Source organism: Sphaeramia orbicularis, chromosome 5 (assembly GCF_902148855.1).
Source record: "Sphaeramia orbicularis chromosome 5, fSphaOr1.1, whole genome shotgun sequence".
Taxonomy (NCBI): domain Eukaryota; kingdom Metazoa; phylum Chordata; class Actinopteri; order Kurtiformes; family Apogonidae; genus Sphaeramia; species Sphaeramia orbicularis.
The window spans coordinates 7,683,957-7,703,966 of NC_043961.1; the positions used below are offsets into that span (position 1 = coordinate 7,683,957).

Here is a 20,010-nt window from a genome sequence, read left to right on the forward strand (position 1 = left end):
TCTCTGCTCTATGGGCCCACCCCCACAAATGTTGGGCCCCATGATTTTGTCATGCTAACCCCCCCACCCCCCCCCCCTTGTCGGGGCCCCAGTGTGGTAAGATGAATTTACACTGTGGTCAGAATCACATAGCAGACACTGGCCCAATCCCAATTCTCATTTTCACCCCCTCCCCTTAGCCCCTCCCCCTTACCCCTACCCCTTGCACTTGCCACTACCCCTTGAAACAGTTGTAGGGGTTTAAACATTCCCCCATGCAATGGTCCAACCCTTCCAGACCTGTTATGTCATCAGCAGTCATCGATGCAGTTATAAACAGATGTGACAACTTTGTCTGTGAAAGAATTCACCATGCCGTTAGCAATAGGGCTGGGTGTATCGATCTAAATATTAATAGTATCAATGCCAAGGTGAGTACTGGTATCGGATCAATACTAGGGTGATGAGATCGATACTTTTGTTGCAGTTTCTCTTTTATACATCTAGTAAATTATTCGAATTTCCTCACAGAGTTCATACGAGTGCAGCTTCTCTCCAAGTCTCTGTCGGTGCAAACAGCGCACCTCTCTCTCTGTTTCTCTGCTGCTCTGTCACTTTGCCGGAGAGTGGAGAGTCAGAGCACTGACTGACAGCAGCCTGTGATGGTGGAGAAAAAGAGAAGCGCTGTGTGGAGCTTATTCACTGCAGCAGACAGACAAGCTGCCACATGTGATGTGTGTGATAAAGTTATTCACCAGTGTGGAAACACCACAAATTTAAAAGTGGAATTATTTTATTATTTTTATACTGTTAAATTCGTTTATACTGTATATTAGTTAATCAAAAAAACATGTTTATTTGCCTAAAATCTTGGTCCTTTGTTTTATCATAATCAACTAACTAAAGGCAAACTCACAAAATTATTCAATAATCATGACATTTCAAGTAAAAAGTATCGGTATCTGCAATACTAACCCTATATTCACTTGGTATCGGATTGATACCAAAATTCCCAGCATCGTCCAACCTTAGTCAGCAGCTGTAACCGTCTCTGTTCAATGGGCTTTGGGCATCTTTTTGCGTCTGTCAACCACAAACTGCAGGGATGCGATCTATAACATATTGAAACGGCATTAAACAGATGATCAAATGATTGTTATTTACGAAGAAAATCAGTACATTTGCATATTTTTTTCCTATCACACTGCTGCACTTCTCTGCTGTGTTTACCTCCATCTTGTGAGCAGTTGCAACTTTTATTGTTTTATATTGTGAATGTTTGGCCTGAACTGTGTTTAAGACACATTTACAGAGTGGGTTGTGAACTGAACTGGTGTTTCCTATGGCTGCTTTCAGTCAAACACAACAACAAATCATAATAAATAAGATTCCAAGAATCCTTAATGGAAATGGTGCAAGAACCAGAGCAAATTTAGTGGAAAAAGTTGTATACACTGCATGTAATCAGGACATTCTGCAGCATAGTCCAGTGTAAACACTGTCTGATGTAAAAACGACAACATTAACCCATAAAAACCCAAATATACACCAGTGACCAAAAGCATCTACTGATCTAAACTGTTTAATGAACTTCAAACCACTAATCCTATTGATAAATGTCAATAATTGGTATAAAATGCAGTTCTTCATCTTTTCATGGTCATCAGATATGACCCATTTGGACATTCACAGGTTCTGTAGTTACCGTGGAAACACTGTCATCTTCTACAACACTGATTCACCAGTAAAACCCATGGAGTTGGATCAATGACAGTGGATGGACACTGGGATTATGTTCAGTTAATGATAGACTGGAATAAAAAAAGACATTCACTTTTAATTTGAGTTAGGGGTTAGGGGTTAGGGGTTAGGGGTTAGGGTTAGACATCAGTCATGATCGGTAAATTGAATATTGGAAAATATCTAATTTTCATTTAAGAATGCAAAATTCTGAGCCTAATATTAGAGTAAATGGTTGTAAACTGGGTTTATGTCCAGTTAATGACAGATTGGACTGAAAAAGACTGTTTCTATATAGTTTTCTCTGTTTTTGTTTAATAACCCTCAAATGTAATCTCAGCATGATGATTACAGTACATGATCATTAAAATAAATATAGGAAAATAAGTGATTTTCACTGATAAAATACAAAATACAGAGGATAATATGATAAATGATGATAAATCACTTGAAAAAGGTTCAATAGGGAGAAAATTTAACTCTGCACTGGGTCTTTATTGGTTAAAATGACTGAACCTTAAGACTGATTTAGACTAATATTCGCGGATATAGAGAAGGAAAACCACATATGAAATGGTTCAAACTGGGTCTGAACTCAGTCCTCAGAACTCTTCCTATACATGGCGGACCTGTAACATAACAGTTTTGCTCCACATTGCAGGAGAGGTGGAAAAGATGTGGCCACACAGATTGCAAACTCCTCAGAGAGCAGTGGAGGAAAAGCAGCAGAGTCTGCACTGAAACCTCTTTGTTGCAGAAAGAAAAAAAAAAAAAAACTTCTTCCAATGGAAAGTGTTGACAGTAAAGTCTTTGGGTCTTTGAATTATCGGCACTAACCAGAACATTGTTTCTGGAAATACAAACTGCTGCTGAGTGCTTCAAATGTCAGTTCCCATATATTTTTAAATCTGTTTTGTTGTGACTTGGACCAAACGGTGACCAGTAAAGATCACAGTGTTTGCTCTAAAGGGAAAACTACAACACTGGCACTGCCATGGTTCAAAGTCTGGAAGGTTCCAAACTTTCAGTGGCTTTGGATGGAGTCGACAGTGTACGACCGCAACGTCCGAACTGCATTTACTGCTCACATTTTTACATCTGATCATCAGGCTGATACTTTAAACACAGGCAAAACAAGTCAGAGATTGAATAAAGAACACGGTGTTATATTAATGAAACATATTGGTAACACTTTATAATAAGTACACACTATGAAGCATTAGTTAAGCATTAACAAATACTGAATTCATTATTTATAAAGCATATTTCTGACATGAATACTCATTAGTATATGGTTTATAAACACAGTTATAAATGTTTTACTCCTCATTAACCCTTTCATGCATAGGTCACTCCAGTGGACAGTTCTTCTCCAGCTGTTCTCTTGTATATTCATGGGTTTTGATGTTTTAGTTTCATATCAGCCAACACAGTGGACACTTATGCACCATCCCATACACTGACATTCACACCATTACTGTAACTTTGCTGTTCTTGATAAACCTGATCTGCAGTAACATGTTTAAGTGTAAAATAAATTGTTATTTGTTAGACAAGAAGGTTTTTTTTGCATATTATCTCCATGAAGTGAGTAATTACTAGCATTAGAATATGTTAAAATGTGAGAAGACATCAGATTAGCAGCATTGAAAATGTTTTTATTTCATCGTTTTCATATTACTTTCTGATATTGGGTCTTAAACACATTTATGTACTTCAAAAATTAAATGCATGGATATTTTTGTAACTCCATAAAAAAAAAAAAAACTCAATCGCATTGTTTTTTTCATGCCTAAGGAGGAATAAAAACACTGAGGAAAAAAATCTTGACTAAGGTTCTCACAATTCGTGCATGAAAGGGTTAATAAGCTCATCTACAATGTGCTTAATGATTGTATTTTCATATTTTATAAATTATTATATTAAAAATGTTGTATTCAGACATGTACTAATGGTTAGTGAATATGTTAGTAGGTATTTTATACTAACTCACACATTTCTTTTCCAATAGATGTCCTATGAACAATTATTAATACAAGAATTCATTATTTCAGGTAGTTATAAAGCACTTACTACTCATTAATTAAGTCTATGGTGTGAGCTCATCTAAAGTGTGGACTATCTTTGACATATAAAACATTTATAAACAAGATTTAAAGGTTGGCAATGCCTAAAGACTCACAAAAGTCTGAGTTATTCTAACAAAGGAAAGACAAAGCACATGAGATTATCAAACAAACTGCATGATTGAATGATGAATGATTACGAATGATGAGTAAAACATTTATAACTGTGCTTATAAACCATACACTAATGAGTATTCATGTCAGACATATGCTTTATAAATGAATTCAGTATTTGTTAATGCTTAACTAATGCTTCATAGTGTGTACTTTTTATAAAGTGTTACCAAAATATATATTAAAGCGTAAAGCAAGATAACCAAAATATGAAAGTAAATATGAGGTGTGTGTGTCAGTCATATCAGTAGTGTGCATGTGGATGTGTGGTTGTAGAAGTGTAAGGTTGAATGGCTGAAATAAACAAAAGGTAAAGCAAACAAAGGATGGCGGTAGAGGAGAGAGAGAGTGTGCGTCGCCGGATCTGGCACTGTTATCTACATCAGGACCACTGGGCCCAAGTTCTCCTGATCAGGGTGATGCAGGGTCAGCTGATCAGTTACCTCGAAAGAGAACACACAGTTGCGTCACAGGTAAGTAGCATACAGTCCCAGCCACCTGAGCAGGGGCCGTCACAGTTAGTTTCAACCCAGTCTCATCAAAATGTGAAACAGCTACGTTTATCCACAGTGCAGAATGTATCAGTTTCACAATTCAGGTCTGAAAATTGTAAAATGTTCATGTTTTTTTATCCCATTCTTTTCCACTGGCCTGCAGATCGGTCATGTGACTGCATGCAGCTAGGCTTTTCAAAACAAAAACATGGTGGTCACTCCTTTCATTCTCAGTGGAAAATGTAGTATTTCAAAATAGTTTGGACATAAAAAAGCATTTTGGTGATATTTCACAATATTCAGGTTTTTTTTTTTAATCAATTTTTTTATTGGTTTTCATTGTGCATCTCAGAAGTACAATACAAAAGAAAAAGAAATTCACATTTTATAATACAAGATTCTGTGACACACAAAGTATAACCCCCCCCGCACACACACACACACACACACACACACACACACACACACAGAACCAGTGGCGACCCCCATACCAACCCAATTTGGATCTCAGAATACAAAAACCAACTAATAAAGAAAAAAACATGTATATAGATGAAAGAGAATATAATTTACAGATATAAACAGAATAGTGATCAGGAGAGTCATAGACAATTATGTTGCACTCTTTCTTTAACCATAAAATAAATACCGTCCCACATACTAAGCGTTTTTCGACTGGCTGCATGCATCCGGGCCACTGACCTCTCCATCATAACTACAGGGTGGGGAAGCAAAATTTACAATATTTTGAGGCACGGATTGAAAGACAGTGTATGACCAATTAGTTTATTGAAAGTCATGAGAATTTATTTGCCACAAGAAAATGTACATAATAGAAAATGTTTTTATTCTATGTGTCCTCCTTCTTTCTCAATAACTGCCTTCACACGCTTCCTGAAACTTGCGCGAGTGTTCCTCAAATATTCGGGTGACAACTTCTCCCATTCTTCTCTAATAGTATCTTTAAGAAAGTCCACATAGCTGTGTGATGTTCTATTGGTAGCATGTTCTAAAACACCCAAAATAGCAGAATCCAGAGGGTTTAGATCTGGGCTAGAAGGCGACCATAAACATGATTCCCAAAAATTGCTAAAGTTGGATTTGTTGCTGTTGTCAACAAGTGTTTTGGTGTTCTTGTGTAAGATTTTAACTTCAAATCATATTTTACTGCATTTCTAACGGTCTTGTTGTCTACCTCAAGTTCAATTGCCATTTTTCTCATGGATTTGGTTGGATCCTTTAGGATTTTGGATTTGAGAGCTTTAATAAAAGCTTTGGTACGTTTTTTATTGCTTCCTCCATTTCCAGACTTTCTCGTAATAGTTTTGCTCATAGTCATTCTCTTCTTTCCATTCTAAACAGTCTTTATGGACACTCCAACTATTTTTGAAATCTCCTTTGGTGTGACGAGTGCATTCAGCAAATCACACACTCTTGGACGTTTGCTTTCCTGATTACTCATATGGGCAAAAGTTTCTGAAAAGGTATGGATAATAGTGTTAGGTATGATTATGACATCAATATATGTTTGGTTTCAAAATAATTGACGTAGTGCCTGCTGAGAAAAAACAACTAAATGTTCATTGTAAATTTTGCTTCCCCACCCTGTATATCTAGAAAATAATTTATCCATTGTTGACAATATTTGTTTTTCAGGTCCTAATTGTGAAACTGATACATTTTGCCCTGTGGATAAACGTAGCTATTTCACATTTTGATATGAGACTGGGTTGTTTGTTTAACACTTTAGCAGCAAAACTATTGGTTGAATTCAGACCACATTGGGTTTATAGATTGCCAGTGACCCAGAATAGATGTGGTTACAATTAAATTTTGCGAAGCTTCAGGAGGTAGAGAAAAGATAAATGAGTGAAAAGTTCTACTTTCACTTCTGTGAAAAAAATTCCAGTTTCAAAGAATTGGAATTTTCTGTCAATGATTTAACGGTTCAGACTTTACAGGGTTTAAAACACCAACTATGGGCGTCAAAAATAACTTTGAATTATTTTAATATTTTACATTCACATCCAATTATTCAGAGAACTTTATAAATTTTAATGAGAAATTATGCAGCCATAGTAAACTGTTGCACTGTGACCTGCTTTTCTTGTAAAATTAGAATAAATTCAGTTTTCATTCAGGCAGATTTCATGCCCTACTTCTCTTCCTTCCTTCTCCTTTGTGTTTCGTTTTTGTCAGTGTGTGTTTGTGCAAGAATGTGAAAGTTTTGACCAAGCAGAACATAGATTTGTTTAATTGTGTGTGGACTGTGTTAGAGTTTATGCAAATATGCACATGTGCCCACTCACATCCACGCTCTTTAACCCTTAAAGACCCAAACATCCACCAGCGACCAAAAGCGTCTGCTGATATAAAACATTTAATACCTGTTGATCCACTAATTTTATCAATGCATGTCAGTAATTGGTGTAAAATACAGTTCTTCATCTTTTCATGGTCATCAGATATGACCCATTTGGATGTTCAGAGGCTCCATAGTTGCCATGGAAACACTGTCATCTTCTACATTGATTCACCAGTAAAACCCATGGAGTTGGATCAATGACACACTGAGTTTATAATCAATTAATGAAAGATTTGCTGAGAAAATCCCTTTTTCTTCAGTTTTCTCTGTTTTTGATGTAATAACCCCCACTTTTTTTTGTTTTATGTTCTTACTGAAGTGTATACAAGAGAATTAAAGGTATATCCAAATACCAGGACACACTGATGTCAACATTAACCATGTTTGTTAACAACATTATGTTTAGATTTGCGTTTTTTTTTTTTTTTTTAGGAACAAATAACAATGAAACTCGACAAACAATACAATGAAAAGAATACTAAAACATCGAAAAAATAAGAAAAAATATATAAATAAAAAAATAAATAAATATAAAAATAAAAACAAAAACAAAAATAAAAAATAATAAAATAAAATAACATAAAAAATTAAATTAAATTAAATTAATATAAAATAAAATAAATAAAATAAAAATACATTTTTAAAAAAGGGGAAGGGAAGGACATTGTATAAAAATAAAAAAATAAAAAAAAATCCATAAACGGTTTCCATTTATTGTAGAATTTGTTTGAGTTTCCCCATTTTTTTGTTTTTTTTTTTAGGAACAAACAACAATGAAACCCGACAAACAATACAATGAAAAGAATACTAAGATATAGTCTATATAAAAGAATTAAACTGATGACATAAACATAAGAAAAAATATATAAATAAATCAAATTAAAAATTAAAATTAAACAAATTTAAAAATTAATAAAATTGAAAAAATAAAAAATAAAAACAAATAAAATAAAAATAAATTTAGAAAAAAAAGAGGAAGGGAATTACATTGTCTCAAAAAAAAAAAAAAAAAAAAAAAAAATCCATAAACGGTTTCCATTTATTGTAGAATTTGTTCGAGTTTCCTCATTTTGAACATTTAATTTTCTCTACTTTTAAAGAGGACATAACCTCGTTAATCCATCGTGTGCTGGAAGGGGCTGTTGTGGATTTCCAATTAAGAAGGAAGTGGCGTTTAGCGATTAGGGAGGTTAAAGCTATTACTTCCAATTCTTTAGCAGAGTATTGGGTATAGCCCTCAACTCTAATTAAAACTTTAATGAACGTCTACATGATCAGTGAATTAAATATAAGAAAATACCTGATTTTCACTGGAAAAAAAAACCAAAACAAAATACAGAGGATAGTATTATAATAAATGTCAATAGATCACTTAATAAAAGTGAAATCTAGAGAGAAATGTATTTGGAAACTACCACAAATGTCACCCTGGGTCTTTCTGGGTTAATATGGATGTTTGTGCGTACGTTACAGTTACATATGTGTGTGTGTGTGTGTGTGTGTGTGTTTCCATATTGAAAAACAAAGCTGTGACTATACATTTACATTCAGGAGGAAAATCTTGTCGATGCTCCATCAGACATGTGGCAACCATTGTAAACATGGCCCAGATTGGTCCCAGTGTGTGTGTGTATGTGTGTCAGTGTCTGGTTTCCATTTGGGGCTCTGTTTTGACCAAACCATGCATGACCGGCTGCGGATGGCGTGGGACATCCAGAGCAGCGGGGGGGTGAAAAGGACCTCTGCAATAAAAACATAAAAACACTCAGCAGGAGGTCGCAGAACGGTGGTTTGAAGCTGCATTAACGTTAGAACGTCATAAACATTTGTAAAAGGGCTCAGATATTAGTTGAACAGTTCTATCATCAGCTGTGGACACGTGTGAGTGAAGTGTCAGAGGGAAACGCTGAGGTGTAAAAGAATAAAAACAGAAATAATGGTCGGCAAGTGTAAGTGAACGAGGCTGGCACACTGTAAAAAATGCAGCGTCAAAATTTCAAAGTCAAAGTATTTGAACCCAGATAGAGTATTTATAGCTGTATGGAGAGTAAACCAGCTCTGACAGTAGAGTTAAAAGTCAGTGTAAAGTTCTGCACAGATACAGTGTCAAATTCACAAACACTGGTGGTTATTACTGCCGCCAAAGAGGTTATGTTTTTGCTGGCGTTGGTTTGTCTGTTTGTCTGTCTGTCCGTGTGCAAGATAACTCTAAAAGTTATGGACGGATTTGGATGAAAATTTCAGGAAATGTTGATACTGGCACAAGGAACAAATTATACATTTTGGTTGAGATGGGGGGGGGGGGGGGGACAGCACTGATCAGAGGTAGAGGTCTGCACTCTCTGACTGTTTTTCTAGTTTATGTTGTTTTTAACTTCATAGTCTCTTCACTATTGGTTGCGAGTCTTGGATTCATCTGTACTGTATTGTTCTCCCTTCAAATTGTAAATAAAACATCAAATTTCTTATTACAAATCAAAGAGCTATTTCGAAACATTTTTGAAAATCATCTCAAAACCCCCACCTTGGGAACCCCTGCAATTCTACATTGTTTCAATAGAAACACATTATAGTTATATTATAGGATTCTGTTGGGTTTCTGTAAATTGGCTTAAAATTTGATTTGATTTGATTTATCTCCCCTTTATGTGAAGCACTTTGTAATATGTTGTTTTAAAAAGTGCTATATAAATAAAGCTTTACTTACTTACTTATTTTAAACTAAAATTGGAGTAAAATAGCTCTATAAAGTGTAATCATATTACTCTAACAGTGCGAAAACACCATAGTGTTTTATTTTGTTTGGATTTTTTTTATTTTTTTTTTTTACTTTAGAGCTTTATAGGTGCATCAATAGGTGACTTATTTTTTTATTAAAGTAAATATACTTCAGTAGTTGGACAGTAGGTGTTACATCACAGTCATACGACGTTGATGCTCAAATGTATGATGAAAATTCATGTTTACTACGTCAATAAACAACTGTTTAGCATTAGCTCTCCCATCACTCTGCAATTCTGCAACTTTTCCATTTTGCTTTGTCCAAATACAGTCACTTATGGCTACAAAAAGGGAACAATGTGACGGGTAAAACACAAACTCAAGGCTTCAGAGTGATGGCTAATCTGTCAGGTAACTGCACAGCTGAACGGCTGAGTCTTATGGCTATTTAGAGGTTACATACATTAAATCAAATATTTATGCATAAATTAAAATACGTGGGTCTAAAGAGGATTGGCATTGTAACAATGTTGGACACATGACTGCATCAAACTACACAAGTAAATAAACCAGGTAATTTACAGGCATTTCAGAGAGCTGACAATAGTCGCTTTTCCATTGGACATCTGCGCAAAACTTTACCAATATTTACGAAATGTCAAAAAGCAGAAGTGCGTAATGTCGGTTTTTCCATTAAATCACAAATGTGATGATTTGTTTATTTAATGTTGTGAGATGACATGAGAAGTCATTCCAAAAACATGAACGTAAATATGGTGTTGATTTACAGATATATTCATTATTATCATATATTACCCCTCTATCTTGTACTAAATTAAAAAAAAATGATTAGTTTCCTGGTGTGTCCACACATACCACATCGGAAGAAGAAAAACATATTTAATCCCACCACCATTCTCATTAAATAACGTTACTCACTTCTGTCCTTAGACTTCAAGCCAGAACAATGAACAAAACAGGCCTACACCCAATTACTATTTACATTACAGAACCAAAATGTGTGTGAAAAATAAAAGCAAGTACAGTCCTGCTGTGTTTATTATCATGAGATGAGACGAGAAGTCATTCCATAAATATGGCGACAAACATATATATCATGTTGATTTACAGATATATTCATTCTTATTATTTTTATTATTATCATTGAAAAATTATTCAGTTTCCTGGTGTGTCCACACATACAGCATCATGTTTGTTTTAAAACTCTTCTTCTCTTATTGTAACGTCCGTCAACATCCTTTTTTTTTATTCACCTGACTCTAGTAGCACAAAAAGGCCTTTCCAGTGCAGTTTTGCATGATATACTATTTGCGCTACGCCCGAAAAACCACCTCTTGCCAGCGCAAAAACTTTTAATCGAAAACGAGAGTTTTGGCAAAATTGTCGTTTTTCCATCCGGTAAATTTTGATTATATTTAAAGTTCTACTTCCTCCCACTCTTTTTTTGAATATGCAAATGAAGTCATACTTTGTTTTCATGTATATGGACAGGTTTTTTGTTTTTGTTTGTTTTGTTTTCTCATAATCTGTTTCATTTGTAAAGACTAAGTGGGATTACTTGGTTTTGTTGCATATTCGAAATAAATTAAGAAAATAAGTTATATTTGTGCAATTTGAGGCTCAATGGGAAAGCGACTGGTAAATACTGAATATATGAAAGTATTTCAGAGGGAGCTTGGATTGTTAGTGTTGGGTTCGAGATAAGGCCAGCCAAATGATACAGGTGTGGCACACTGAGCGTCTATTCTTCATGCTGAGCTATTGTATATGTAGCGTAATCCATCCTCTTTCTAATTTAGGACCCGAGAACAAGGCAGGACAAGGAAACAAACCTCAGGTAACAGTCACACAATTGTGATAGTTTATCATACCTTAACACAAAGCTGGCCAAACTCACAACGAGGCCAAAGGATGTCATTTTCATACAAGGGATCCTGGAAAAAACACACCCGGTACATTTTCCGTTTTCTTCTTCTTCCATTTCCTCGCCTCTCTCTGAAGTCTCCTTTCCCCTTTCCCCTGCCTCACAGTATGTTTTTATAACTGTAAAACATTGACCCAGGAAAAGGAGGCCATCTGTACGACACTGCTCTTTTCCCCAGAGCTCTGCTAAACAGAACGGGAACGCAGGACAATAGCATCAGCACAATCTGCCGCTCTACTTGGAAGTATAGCGGCCAGGCGGCTCCTGAGGTTTAACGCAGGGTCACATGTGATTATATCTGTCCAGACTGTGAACTCTCTCCATTATCATGTTTTCATGGATGACACGCTTTGCTTTACACCTTTAATGCTCTGTTGGACGATAACTGTGCGGTGCAGAGGATATTCAGGTGATGTAACCCAAATGACCACCGTACCTACACCGATGATTTGGGAATTATTTACATAAGAACACACTCATATGAAACATCACATTTTGTTTGCACTGTACATGAAGTGATAAGTGTTAACGCTGTCTTTAGGAAATTCAGCTGAATTCATCTCCAAATATCCGATAAATAGCTCAGTTTATATGAACTTTGTTGCTGCAGCCGTACATGTTTTAACATCACCTATGAGTGGATGAATCAGTGGATTAGGGCTGCTCGATTATAGAAAAAACACAATAATCACAATTATTTTAGAAATAATTGAAATCACGATTATTAAAAACGATTATTTGTTAACCTTAAATTTATTTTTTTCTAGCAAAACAATGTAAAATATACTCTTTAAACATAAATAAAGCTTTTAAACACTAAAACAAAGTATGTTCACTTTTGCATGAAACAAAAAAATCTTTGAATGCAAATAAGTGTACTGTAAATTCAAGTATGTTTCCTTTTGTGAACAAATAGTGCACCGTAATTAAACTGCTGTAGACTTGCCATAGAATGGTAGCAATAAAAAAAAAAAAAACCTCACGTAAAGAGCAAATTATAAATTCAAGTATGTTCAATGTAGTATGAAACATGGTAAATTATATATATATATTCAGTGGCGTGCCGTGAGGTTTCAGTTAAGGCCTTTTGGTATAAGGCAGGCAAAGCAGCTTGTGTAAAATGATGTCTTGAAAGCAAAACATAGTGTTTGTCCAGTGCATTCACCATTTGTCTGAAGCCCCAGTTGTCAGTGGTGTTAATGGAGCACAGACCTTTAATCAGGTAATGGACTCTGTTATCTTTTGGTGTCTCTCCAATGTTGATGAGTAAAGGCGGCCATACACTGTGCGATTATTTCAATCGTTGCACGCAGCTCCATCTCAAACTGTGCGAATCAATCGCAATGTCCGGCTCACGATTCATGTTCTCACACTGTACGGACCGATGCTCGTATGTGACCTGACTGCTCACACTGTTGGACCATACACCACAGGACGCACTACACGTTCGAGTGTTGTATCCGGAAATACAATGTTAAAATACCAAGGAATCTGTAAAAGTGAATAGATGACTGTGTATTGGCATGAGTCACGAAATGGTAGTGCTAAACAAAAACCGACGAGCTGCTTTGGCAATATGTGCCATTATCTGCGGGGAATCAAAAAAGAAGAAAAGACGACGACTTGTTTGGTGCAGGAATTGGTTGTCCAGACGTGGACAGTATGGGCTGTCAAACCTACAGCAAAGGGAACTAGAGGTAAGCTGCAAAAGCTAAACTGCGCTAGGTCAATAACCAGCTACTGTTAGCTTGTACGCTACTGTACGCTTCTGTGTTCACGCATGCACAGTGTGAGAATTTGAGGCCCATGGGCTCGTGGCACCCCATAGCAAAGCAAAATTGAAGATGAGATCTCCTTTATGTCACATTTCCATCTCCTAGATATAAACGAGCACCAATCGAGACCAAAGTGGTTTTCTCATTCTTCTCAAATTTCTCTCCTGAGAAATAAGTCTTAGAGTGAGCATTGTGTGAGCTCACTAAATATTCTCACAGCTGTCTCTTTTTTTTTTATCTCAACTGAGAGAAAAATGAGACATATTGTGCTGATTTCAAATACGTCTCAATTTGGTATCCTTACTTGAAAGCACTTTCTCAGTTATGTCTCTGTGAGAAATAGACATGGTTCTGTCTCTCACTGCTCACTATTTGACTTCTCAGATTCTCTTACAGTTGTCTCTTTTTTAGCGCTCAGCAAAAAAGAAAAATGAAAGTAGTGCAAGCTCTCAAATGAGTCTCAAAAGTCTCAAAAAGAAGAGGAATTTGAAACGTTGCACGCGGGAAGAACACAAGTGACTCACGGGAAAAAAAAAAAAAAAAAAAGCCGTGTCCGTTGGCCGCTACTGCAGGTGCACGCCGAGACTTGGAGAGGTAAGAATCGTTATTTGGTCAACTACGTAACGCTGAGAAGAGTTGAATAAAGAAATTCTTTGGATATAAGGTAAAACCATTTAATACGTTCATGGATAAAACATTTAACTGAAATGGCATGGTTGGCTAGCTGGCTAGCAGTTTAGCGGCTAGCCACTTGCAAAGCTCTGGAGTCAACACCAAAGGGTTAGATATTTCAAGAAGTCGGCCGCATTTCTAGATATTGGTTTTGCACGGTAAAGTCATGCGGTAACAAACTGTGTTTTCTCAAAATATAGTTTTTCACTTCATGTCGCTGGATAGTCACGTCTAACAAACACGGAAACAAAGAGACGTCATTAACTTCAGAAGCCTTAATGCTGATACTGCTGCATCATGAGTTTGTTAACGTAAGTTAGCGCAATATTTGATAACTTTATGGAGAGTGTCTTTTGCTAACGTTAACTAATTGAATCGGATTATTAACGTTAACGAATATTTAAGTGTGGCTAGGTGAAGGGTGCAAGCCAAAGTTGTAAACCTAGGAACAGCCTAGCCTGGTGATTGGTTCCCTGTTTGAGGTGCAAAATCTTACCTGGTTGTCCAGACTGGTTTTCAGAACGAAATGAAATGTGAATTGATTGAAATGTGATTGATTGTGAAATTCTATGGTGTGGCAATTCTTGAAAACCATGAATTGATTTGAATTTGGATTTTATTGATTTATTTTTTAATTCAGATTACGGTTTGATTCAATTTAAACTTGACTTGGTTGACTGGAGCCCCTCAATGGCTCTATAGTAGCCTATTCTTTTTGCTCTTCACTAAATATCTCTGAAAAAGCAGATCCACAAGTTTACAACACATCATGTAACGAGTCAGTATGATGTGAGCTTGCAGATCTACTCTTTTCTGCAAAAGGTTGCCCAAGATTAGGGACACTATGCTTCATGGTCTTCAAAATTATGTTAATCTTGGTGGTTTTACAGGTCATTAAACAATCAATCAGTGAGGAAAATAATTTGATTTTTGCTCGTTTTGATCAGATTCTTGCCCCCAAAGACATGAAGTGAATTAGGTTAAAATACTGTCTATTCACATTATACTTAATGATCCAATTATTTTTTAATTAACAGGATGGACAACAAAAACAAAATAAACACAAAAAAGAGGGTACGGGTTCCCACCCAGAAAGTTAAGGACCTGCAGAGCTCCCCTTCCCCAAATGAGCAATCTGGTAAGTATTGAGGTGTTACTGTGAACTGGTATAGATTCTGTTGTTTGCACTTTATGCAAATTATCAATTAATTCATTAATTGTTAGTTGTTTGACCTTATCGATTGATTGATTTATTGATAAGTGGTGCTTTTTCCTGAGAATCTAAATTTCAGAATTAAAAATGTGTAAGGAACACATTCTTTAACCCTTAAATAAGGTTGAGGGTCCAATTTGCCCCATTTTTACATTAGAAAACGGTAAAAACACCCTAAACATTTCTTCTCTGACTTTAAGTAGACTTCTAATGGATCCCATTTCAACTTAAAAAAAAAATTAAAAAAATCAACACACAAGCAGTAACCTGTTCTAGGTACTGTATATTACATACAGTATCTACAGGTGAATTGCGCTTTCTTGCCACTACACTGTTATAATTATGCTAACTACTTGACGGGGAAATAAGTGATATCGTTTCACCGTTAGGTTTGCTGTTGTGCACTGCCTGTAGACCAAAACCAAGTGTGTCATGAGTCACACCTCCCTCTACCTCTGATGTGTTTAACTATTAATTGTTAACATCCCTATTTTTAAAGTATATAATGATCATCAATATGGCAGATTTCAGTCATAGTATGTTTATTTTCATTATTGGTACCAGTCATCATATCCATTAAAAGAGAAGACGGCTCCAGTTTTCAAGGCAGCGTTTAAGCTTCTTTTATGTGTATGCTGGTCATTTCAGTTGGTTCTTTGTAGTTATTTGTCATATCTATTCAGGCCAGTTTTTCTTCACTGAAATGTCATTTATGGTTTAATGTAATTTTATGATAGCTCAACCAATGGGGGCACCATTGGTCCATCACTCTACCAGGGCCATACACCCAGACCATCACCATATGGCCTCAACACCTCTGGTCCATCACCCGGTGGTGGCCATGCAGCTGGCCCCCCAGCTACTGGGGTCAGTCCACCTGACAGCGGAAAAGCAGTTTGCCTGGTGCCATACAGGAGAGATGCAGGCATATCATCTGACAAGAGCAACATCCCCGCAGCAGAAAATGCATGGACGCCATGTGATGGACATAGGGGGAGGTCGAAAAAATCCTACATGAAAAGAGAAGGATTGATGAAGTCATCTCGAGAATAGGTAAATCATTTCTGCCAACTCATTCTTGATGTAAATTGTTTTGTTTACCTATATTATTGTTTGGGCCTTGAACACATAAATGTACTGTTTGAACTCTCCTAGAAAAAAGGTAGAAAAGAGGGCTGAGGTGTTAAACAGACGGTGTAAGATAAAAACGGTATGGGAAGGTTTGTGATCAAAGCTTATTTATTCCACATAATCCTTGATATAATAGCAAATTAGAAATCACTCTTAACAGGTTAAATGATCGTATGAACATAATTTAACAGTGCAGCAACTCATTATATTAATTATTATTGTGATATTTTAATAAGAAAGGGGGTCAAATTTATCTGAATTAGTTAAAGTCAAATCTATTGTCACTCTTTTTTTCCTCAGTTATAGGAATATTTTTAGTTGAAAAAATCTAGTGCAGCAGTGATTTTGAATTCGAGTTTCATCTTCTTGGGCAGGTTGACATTCTACTTAAAGCTTATGTAGGGTAAACACTTAATGGTGGGTTACTTAGTCTTGGGACATATTAAGTTTTAGTGAAATGAAAATTTTAGTTTTATTCTATTTACTAAGGTAAAATTACTGTTTGTACCTTTGTAAAAGCCCTTCTAGGGATGCACATTGCAAATTAGCCTGTGCTATAAATGTTCTAATGTGTTGCATTGTGAATGTACACATACTTGTCCCTATCAAATAAATAAATAAATAAGCTACTGACAACATTTCTCCCTAAATTTAAATGAAAACTTTATCACTCAGAGCATTTATTGTTTAAAAAAAAAAGTCCTTTCAGACCTTGAATGATGCAAAGAAAACATGTTCATATTCATTCCTAGACAACACAACACAAATATTTTAACTTAGGAGTTTATACATCAATTTTAGTGGGATGATGCCAATGTTTAATCCCAGCAGTGATTTTTATAATATTCCTATAAAATCAGATATGGTTCAGGTGATCACCTAATCAGTGTCGCATTAAGTAGAATGGCTTGTGTTTGTGTGTTGGTACAAAAACACAAACACAAAAAAAACTAGAATGAAAAGCGTACCATACATTAGAGATCTACTTTTAAAGAAACGTTTGTAAAAGGGGTCTCTTAATTTTTTCCACGACTATGCAAGGTCATGTAGGCATGTTTTTAATGTGCAAAACTTAACTTGCTTGCCATTAAAGGCTTGAACTGTTTAAAGAGTAGCTCGGTATTTTATTCACTCTTGTATTATTTGCACTATTTCTCCCTTTCAGATCCAAGCCAGGTCAGAGAGCTTCAGACTCTTTGCAACCTCATTGGAGAGAGGCATCACGACAGCCCGTCTTCACCATCGGGCCAGCAGGAGCTCTTTCCTGGGAGCAGCGTATTCATCTCATCATTCCACAAAAAAGTTGACAGAATCCTAAGTAAGTTTTCTCAAAATTAGGCTCTGTGTGTTTTCAGGCCAGGATAGTGGGGACAATGATAGATTTATAATCAGGACAGTGTAGCAATGAGTACTGTCAAAGCAGAAGTCAGGGTTTCCATGGGGTCTTAAAGAGTCTAAAAAAGTCTAAAATTTAAAAGTCCCAATTTAAGGACTTAAAAAGTCTAAAATCTGACCTGGTAATCTTTAAAATGTTTGCGCAGGTCTTTTTTTTTTTTTTTTTATCATACAGCGCTTTCTGTCATATCTCGATCTGTTTCTCTTGAGCTGCAGTTTTTCTCCTTGGGGCCACTGAAAGGACACTCAGAGAAACATGAGCTGATTAGCTAACAGAGGAGGACTGACTGTGAAACTGACCAATCACTGACACAGATTGTGAGTTCTGACATGACATTGGTTTAGCCCTTGACATGCGGTTCTTTCTAACAAAACAAGGAAGTGGCGCAGTCCTTGTCAAACAAGTGGATTATTTTATTGTTTTGGCGCTTCGATGAGATGAAAATACATACTCGCAGCTGTAGGAGATGTGAAGATGCCACTGTGTGTGACAAAGACCGCAGAAAGATGAGACCCCTGCAGAAACCCTGAGAAGTTTAACACCTGAAATGAAGTTTTATCCAGTATCACTTGCAGCATCTCTAAGGATAACAGACTATTGTTTACATTTATGTTTATGATTGGCCCAACAAACCTACTTGCTGTTTGATTTGAAATTCTTTGAACTGAAATGAACGTCTCACAGTGTTATGTCCTTTTAACCTGAAGTGCAGTTGTGTATGGTCTATGTGGTCTTTCAGTCAAATTACTCATGCCAGATTTTAATACTCTTGTCTTACAGCTCATGTCTTGAGATGTGCTACTCTACCTGGTTGGGACCAAATCGAGGAGGCCAAGCTCAAGAAAGCCTTTGTCAACAAATGTAGGGCCAGAGCAGGTTCTATGAAGTAGGCCACCGCTATAACCTACAGTATGTGGACTGCTTTCTCTCTCCGCTTCTGTTTTCTTTATCATTTTCATGGACCAGAGGCAGTAATGTACTGTACCTTCAGTACCTGCCAAGTTGACTGTTTATTTGTGTTATTAGTAGTAGGTTCTCAGGTCCTGTTCACATGGTTTCATGTGCTTGTTCCAAACCCAAATGTGATTGTTCCATGTACCTTAGCAGTGCCGGTCCTTTTTTACCATCTGGAAGTCTTAATTTTCTGTACGTTAGCCAGAGAGCTTTATAGAATGCACCACAGTTCACGTATTCCAGTTCCATAACAAAGCTTTTACACCGTTCTAAACGGATCTCTGGGTGTGAACAGCACGGTATTTAATTTATTTTTATTTTTGTGGGGTTTTTTTGTGTTTTTTGTGTTGTTGTTTTTTTTTAATATTTTATATTTTTGTATTTTTTTAAATTTTTAAAAAGTATAAATGCTGCTACCTAAAAACTAATGATGCACTGATTAACCATTATATTGTACTAACGGTGTTACCCAAATATAAGTTGTCAATTTTTCATTATGGAGTATTGTTTTTACAGTGAATTAAATAAAGATAATTACTCTCAAAATTACTTTCTCAATTTTTTCTCTAATTTCTCAAATATGGCTCAGATATGATTCTCAAAATAATGATCATAATTCTAAGACGTTTAAGAGAAATAATCAAGACATGGAAGAGACATCGGACAAAATGATAAAATCTCTTTTAAGGCTAATACTTCTCAGATTTGTCTCATAAAAGTCTCAGATTCATCTCATGCTATCCTATTTAATTGTCCTTCAAAACAACCAAGACATAAATGAGATCAGGGGCATACAATTACGAGATCTCCACTATTTATCCCACTTCTCAAGTATTGCTCAAATGGTTTTCTCAACTCAACCTCCTTTGTCCTAGTGATATCTTGTCTCTTTTTAGCTTATCTCTTGCTCCTAAGGGACCCTTAGGAGAAGTAACTCAGAAACAAATGATCACAGAATGATACGAATATGAGAAGCTCAAATTGATCTCAAGAGATGAGATTGAACAACAGATGAGCAACACATTTTTGCTATGGGACTGCTTTGACAGTGCGATACCCTCACGAGGAGCGAGCAGGATTTCAAACAGCTCCGTTTTCCTTGCGAGCACACGATTGCTGGTCGTGAGGTGGTCGTGAGGTGTTAATGGCTTCTCCTAACCCCATGTACACTGCATGAAGCACGACACACAATTAGAAGCACATCTGGCCCGATCCCAGAAAGAGTCGCACGAGTGAGAAATCGTCTCTAAAATTGCACAGTGTATGGTTGCCTTAAGGAGCTGCAGCGTAAAGAGATTCGGAGATTGAAGATTGCATTGCGGACAAAGTTGTGGATGGAGTTGTTTTTTTTTTTGTGTTTTGGTTTTTCATCAGATTATCATAAA

The 20,010-nt window shown here is 36.2% G+C and overlaps 2 long non-coding RNA genes across 2 annotated transcripts; one reads left to right on the forward strand and one right to left on the reverse strand.

Annotated features, from left to right (window-relative positions):
• Positions 1-2,515: 2,515 nt before the first annotated feature.
• LOC115419182 (uncharacterized) lies at positions 2,516-13,419 on the reverse strand. Its single transcript, XR_003935410.1, has 3 exons — positions 13,306-13,419; positions 8,509-8,511; positions 2,516-2,527 (listed from the first exon to the last, which is right to left on the reverse strand). It is a non-coding gene; the product is annotated as an uncharacterized LOC115419182 (long non-coding RNA).
• Positions 13,420-14,986: 1,567 nt separating this feature from the next.
• LOC115419183 (uncharacterized) lies at positions 14,987-17,542 on the forward strand. The gene is made up of 3 exons (XR_003935411.1): positions 14,987-15,069; positions 15,882-16,197; positions 17,441-17,542. It is a non-coding gene; the product is annotated as an uncharacterized LOC115419183 (long non-coding RNA).
• The last annotated feature ends 2,468 nt before the right edge of the window (positions 17,543-20,010 follow it).